Raw genomic sequence first — 6,447 nt, 5'->3', positions numbered from 1 at the left:
GCAGTTAAGAATACGCGGCAAAACAATATTATGGCGACTCCGATGTACTTGGTTACTCGGAAACTTAAATTTCTTAAACCACTACTCCTACAACTAAGAAAGGCGAAAGCGGATCTTAGGGATTGATAATACTCTATTATTACATCTGGAATATTGCTATCAACTTGTATATCTCAAGGCGGCTAAACTTAAATAGGTTATGCTGCAACAACGAGCAAAGATCCAATCGTTAAAAGGGGGTGATCAGTGTTCCAGGGTGTAGCACTCCCTTCGCTACAAGGGCTATATCTACCCTTAGCGTCATACTTATAGCAATCCCTATGTTCATATATATACGTTTGCACATAATCATATAATTAATTTGCATACGTAATCCCAATACATCATAATAGTTATTATCAACCCACAATATTATATATATATACATATCACACACCACAAGGTGATTCGTCACAAGTAATCCGTACGCTTATATTCTCTCTGTACAAACAAAATGTGATTTGTAGTCTAACTGACTAAGAGGAGAAAACTGCATGCTGGCCCGACCTGCCTGAGTATAACGCATAGACCTAGCCTTCAATAGTCAGACACCTCAAAGTCTACTCCTGAAAGAAAATATCCGCAGAGGGATGAGCCTGCCACTCAGTAAGTAAATAACCAGCCTTATCTATGTATGCATGTCAAACACAGCCCAAACAAGATTAACAGGCAACACGAATGGAATACAATCAATTAAATTCCAACATAATCAACTTTATTACACCACATGACTATCTCATAATAAAAAAACCAACCAAACTCCATTTTTCCTAGTTTGCTTACCAGAAGGTGATATTGTGTTTTTCCCGCCAACTCAATCTCACCGTTATATAAATTCAAGTGAACCCCCTTGACAGCCGGCTCATCAATCTCATTTCGCATATAGCATTTTCTTTTTGCACATAGCTGTTTCATTTCGCACGTAGCATTTTCTTTTCACACATAGCACTTTGTTTTCGCACATAGCACTTTATATCGCCTTATAGGCATTTCAATACATCAAGGGGTATTCACACCACAATTATATTCAATTTCCACCACTCCCTCATTTCCACATATCACCATTCTTGTAAGCAACTAGTAATGTAAAACAGTATATCCATATATTTCCATTTTCAAACATCCACAACACATCAAACAACAACCATAATAATTCAACGTATTTTCTCATTCCACGTACACAATACCATCAGTCAAATCAAATCATCTATCTCTCATATACTTTCAGATAAATCCATGTAGCATGAACCACAAATTCAGATAACAGTAAAATCACAAATAAAGATACATATATAGATAATACTAATTATTTACTTACCTCGACCTTACAACATTTTTGTCTATCCAATAGGTAGTGGTTTAGTCTTTTCACTTTAACCCCGTATCCTATAATGAGTTATACCACACACAATTAATATATCGAGAATATCGTAATTTCTTTTAAATATAATATTAAACATCATTTGTACAATTTTTAATAATTTTTTAATATTTCATTTCTCTCGAATTACAAATCTTCGTTTTTTCTCTTTATTAACATACCATTTCTTAAATATAATTTTCAGAATATTTCTATAAATTTTCTATCAATTTCTCGCTATTATACTCTATAATTGAACAATAATACATATAATTGTGTATTTGGTTAACAATTCCGATGGAATTGTATAAATTGGATATAGAAACATTCAAATCTAATAAATTTAATAATCTAATTGACCAATGATATCATTTTTATATCCTATTCGATATTTAATTCGACACTATTTTAAATAGCCAAACTCATAAAATATTCCGGTTAAATGGTACATCGCTTTATATAAACAACATTTAATAAACGAACTAATTAAATATTATAATTATATAAATTAATAAAATTAAAATGATAACCCGTACCTCTGTTCCTTCTTCCTTTTTTTTTTCTTTTCGAGATTGTGTGCGTGTGTGTTATTGTGTGTGTATGTACCAAGAACAACAATAAAATCAAAAAGAAGAAAGAGAGAGAATGAGGCGGTGGGAGGTGGGACCATCAATTCCCCCTCTCTGTCTCTCATATGTATATATATATATATTATTCACATATATATATACTATTATTATTATAATTATTTTATATATTTAATTAAACTTTTCTCAAAATACAATTTACGTCCTTCCTAATTTTCTTAATTAATATAAATTATCCCAAAATATTATAACGAACTCCAATTTAATTCATTCAAGTGTTATTATATTCCAATTATGGCCCATAATTTATTTACCAATTAACTAAGTTTTCATAAACATTTACCAATTAATCCCCCAATTATGTATTATAATCTTGGGGGCGTCACAATTCTTCCTTCCTAATAAAAATTTCGTCCTCGAAATTTAACTAACATACCGGCTTAAGGAATAAATATGAATATTTTCTCTCATGTACTCCTGCATCATTTCTACAAACTGTTGCATAATTGGGTTGATTTATGTCGTGGGGCATTTCTATTTTGGGATTCTAACCCCTGATGTTCTGATCCTGAATCATGACCCTACACATACTCTAATGACTCAGTTGGGCCAGCAGCATTTTCTCTTGACGCTTCCATCCTATATGAAATACACACATGTGAGTAGATTCCTAACATATACACCTTACGTATAAAATTACATTTCATCTACTATTTCAAAAAAATCTAATCCCTGCTCTGATACCACCTAATATAGCACCCCCTTCGCTACAATGGCTATATCTACCCTTAACGTTATACTTATAGTAATCCCTATGTTCATATATATACGTTTGCACATAATCATATAATTAATTTGCATACGTAATCCCAACACGTCATAATAGTTATTATCAACCCACAATATTATATATATATACATATGACACACCACAAGGTGATTCGTCACAAGTAATCCATACGCTTATATTCTCTCTGTACAAACAAAATGTGATTTGTACTCTAAATGACTAAGAGGAGAAAACTGCATACTGGCCCGACCTGTCTTAGTATAACGCGTAGACCTAGTCTTCAACAGTCAGACACCTCAAACTAGTCCTGAAAGAAAATGTCAGCAGAGGGATTAGCCTGCCACTCAGTAAGCAAATAACCAACCTTATTTATGTATGCATGTCAAACACAACCCAAACAAAATGAACAGGCAACACGAATGGAATACAATCAATTAAATTCCAACATAATCAACTTTATTACACCACATAACTATCTCATAATAAAACAACCAACCAAACTCCATTTTTCCTAGTTTGCTTACCAGAAGGTGATATTGTGTTTTTCCCGCCAACTCAATCTCACCGTTATATAAATTCAAGTGAACCCCTTTGACAGCCGGCTCATCAATCTCATTTTGCACATAGCATTTTCTTTTCGCACATAGCTGTTTCATTTCGCACATAGCATTTTCTTTTCGCACATAGCACTTTGTTTTCGCACATAGCACTTTTATATCGCCTTATAGGCTTTTCAACACATCAAGGGGTATTCACACCATAATTACATTCAATTTCCACCACTCCCTCATTTCCACATATCACCATTCTTGTAAGCAACTAGTAATGTAAAACAGTATATGCATATATTTCCATTTTCAAACATCCACAACACATCAAACAACAACCATAATATTTCAACGTATTTTCTCATTCCACGTACACAATACCATCAATCAAATCAAATCATCCATCTCTCATATATTTTTGGATAAATCCATGTATCATGAACTACAAATTCAGATAACAGTAAAATCACAAATAAAGATATATATATAGATAATACTAATTATTTACTTACCTCGACCTTACAACGCTTTTGTCTATCCAATAGGTAGTGGTTTGGTCTTTTCACTTTAACCCCGTATCCTATAATGAGTTATACCACACACAATTAATATATCGAGAATATCGTAATTTCTTTTAAATATAATATTAAATATCATTTGTACAATTTTTAATAATTTTTTAATATTTCATTTCTCTCGAAATACAAATTTTCGTTTTTTCTCTTTATTAACAGACCATTTCTTAAATATAATTTACAGAATAATTCTATAAATTTTCTATCAATTTCTCGCTATTATACTCTTTAATTGAACAAATTGGTTAACAATTCCGATGGAATTGTATAAATTGGCTATAGCAACATTCAAATCTAATAAATTTAATAATCTAATTGACCAATGATATCATTTTTATATCCAATTCGATATTTAATTTGACACTATTTTAAATAGCCAAACTCGTAAAATATTCCGTTTAAATGGTACATCGCTTTATATAAACATTTAATAAACGAACTAATTAAATATTATAATTATATAAATTAATGAAATTGAAATGATAACCCGTACCTCTGTCCCTTCTTCCTTTTTTTTTTCTTTTCGAGATTGTGTGTGTGTGTTATTGTGTGTGTATGTACCAAGAACAACAATAAAACCAAAGAGAAGAAAGAGAGAGAATGAGGCCGTGGGAGGTGGGACCCTCAATTCCCCCTCTCTGTCTCTCATATGTATATATATATATATATATATTATTCACATATATATATACTATTATTATTATGATTATTTTATTTATTTAATTAAACTTTTCTCAAAATACAATTTACGTCCTTCCTAATTTTCTTAATTAATATAAATTATCCCAAAATATTATAACGAACTCCAATTTAATTCATTCAAGTGTTATTATATTCCAATTATGGCCCATAATTTATTTACCAATTAACTAAGTTTTCATAATTTACCAATTAATCCCCCAATTATGTATTATAATCTTGGGGGCCTCACAATTCTCCCTTCCTAATAAAAATTTTGTCCTCTAAATTTAACTAACTTACCGGCTTAAGGAATAAATATGAATATTTTCTCTCTTGTACTCCTGCATCATTTCTACAAACTGTTGCATAATTGGGTTGATTTATGTCGTGGGGCATTTCTATTTTGGGATTCTAACCCCTGATGTTCTAGTCCTGAATCATGACCCTGCACAGACTCTAATGACTCAGTTGGGCCAGCAGCATTTTCTTTTGACGCTTCCATCCTATATGAAATACACACATGTGAGTAGATTCTAAACATATACAACTTACGTATAAAATTACATTTCATCTACTATCCCAAGAAAATCTAATCCCTGCTCTGATATCACCTAATGTAGCACCCCCTTCGCTACAAGGGCTATATCTACCCTTAACGTCATACTTATAGTAATCCCTATGTTGATATATATACGTTTGCACATAATCATATAATTAATTTGCATACGTAATCCCAACACGTCATAATAGTTATTATCAACCCACAATACTATATATATATACATATCACACACCACAAGGTGATTCGCCACAAGTAATCCGTACGCTTATATTCTCTCTGTACAAACAAAATGTGATTTGTACTCTAAATGACTAAGAGGAGAAAACTGCATACTGGCCCGACCTGTCTTAGTACAACGCGTAGACCTAGTCTTCAACAGTTAGACACCTCAAACTACTCCTGAAAGAAAATGTCAGCAGAGGGATGAGCCTGCCACTCAGTAGGCAAATAACCAGCTTTATCTATGTATGCATGTCAAACAGCCCAAACAAGATGAACAGGCAACACGAATGGAATTCAATCAATCAATTAAATTCCAACATAATCACCTTTATTACACCACATGACTATCTCATAATAAAACAACCAACCAAACTCCATTTTTCCTAGTTTGCTCACCAGAAGGTGATATTGTGTTTTTCCCGCCAACTCAATCTCACCGTTATATAAATTCAAGTGAACCCCTTTGACAGCCGGCTCATCAATCTCATTTCGCACATAGCATTTTCTTTTCGCACATAGCTGTTTCATTTCGCACATAGCATTTTCTTTTCGCACATAGCACTTTGTTTTCGCACATAGCACTTTTATATCGCCTTATAGGCTTTTCAACACATCAAGGGGTATTCACACCATAATTATATTCAATTTCCACCACTCCCTCATTTCCACATATCACCATTCTTGTAAGCAACTAGTAATATAAAACAATATGTCCATATATTTCCATTTTCAAACATCCACAACACATCAAACAACAACCATAATATTTCAACGTATTTTCTCATTCCACGTACACACTCCCATCAGTCAAATCAAATCATCCATCTCTCATATACTTTCAGATAAATCCATGTAGCATGAACCACAAATTCAGATAACAGTAAAATCATAAATAAAGATACAAATATAAATAATACTAGTTATTTACTTACCTCGATCTTACAACGCTTTTGTCTATCCAATAGGTAGTGGTTTGGTCTTTTCACTTTAACGTTGTATCCTATAATGAGTACCACACACAATTAATATATCGAGAATATCGTAATTTCTTTTAAATATAATATTAAATATCATTTATACAAT

At 32.1% G+C, this 6,447-nt stretch overlaps 1 long non-coding RNA gene across 1 annotated transcript; it reads right to left on the bottom strand.

The window, feature by feature from the left end:
- Nucleotides 1-378: 378 nt before the first annotated feature.
- Nucleotides 379-2,034, bottom strand: LOC148788379 (uncharacterized). Its single transcript, XR_016065333.1, has 3 exons — nucleotides 1,936-2,034; nucleotides 1,358-1,425; nucleotides 379-605 (listed from the first exon to the last, which is right to left on the bottom strand). It is a non-coding gene; the product is annotated as an uncharacterized LOC148788379 (long non-coding RNA).
- Between the last annotated feature and the right edge of the window lie 4,413 nt (nucleotides 2,035-6,447).

The sequence above is a fragment of the Sesamum indicum genome, linkage group LG4 (genome assembly GCF_026168435.1).
Source record: "Sesamum indicum cultivar Baizhima isolate 11 linkage group LG4, ASM2616843v1, whole genome shotgun sequence".
NCBI lineage: Eukaryota > Viridiplantae > Streptophyta > Magnoliopsida > Lamiales > Pedaliaceae > Sesamum > Sesamum indicum.
This window is presented reverse-complemented; position numbering and strand designations above follow the sequence as displayed.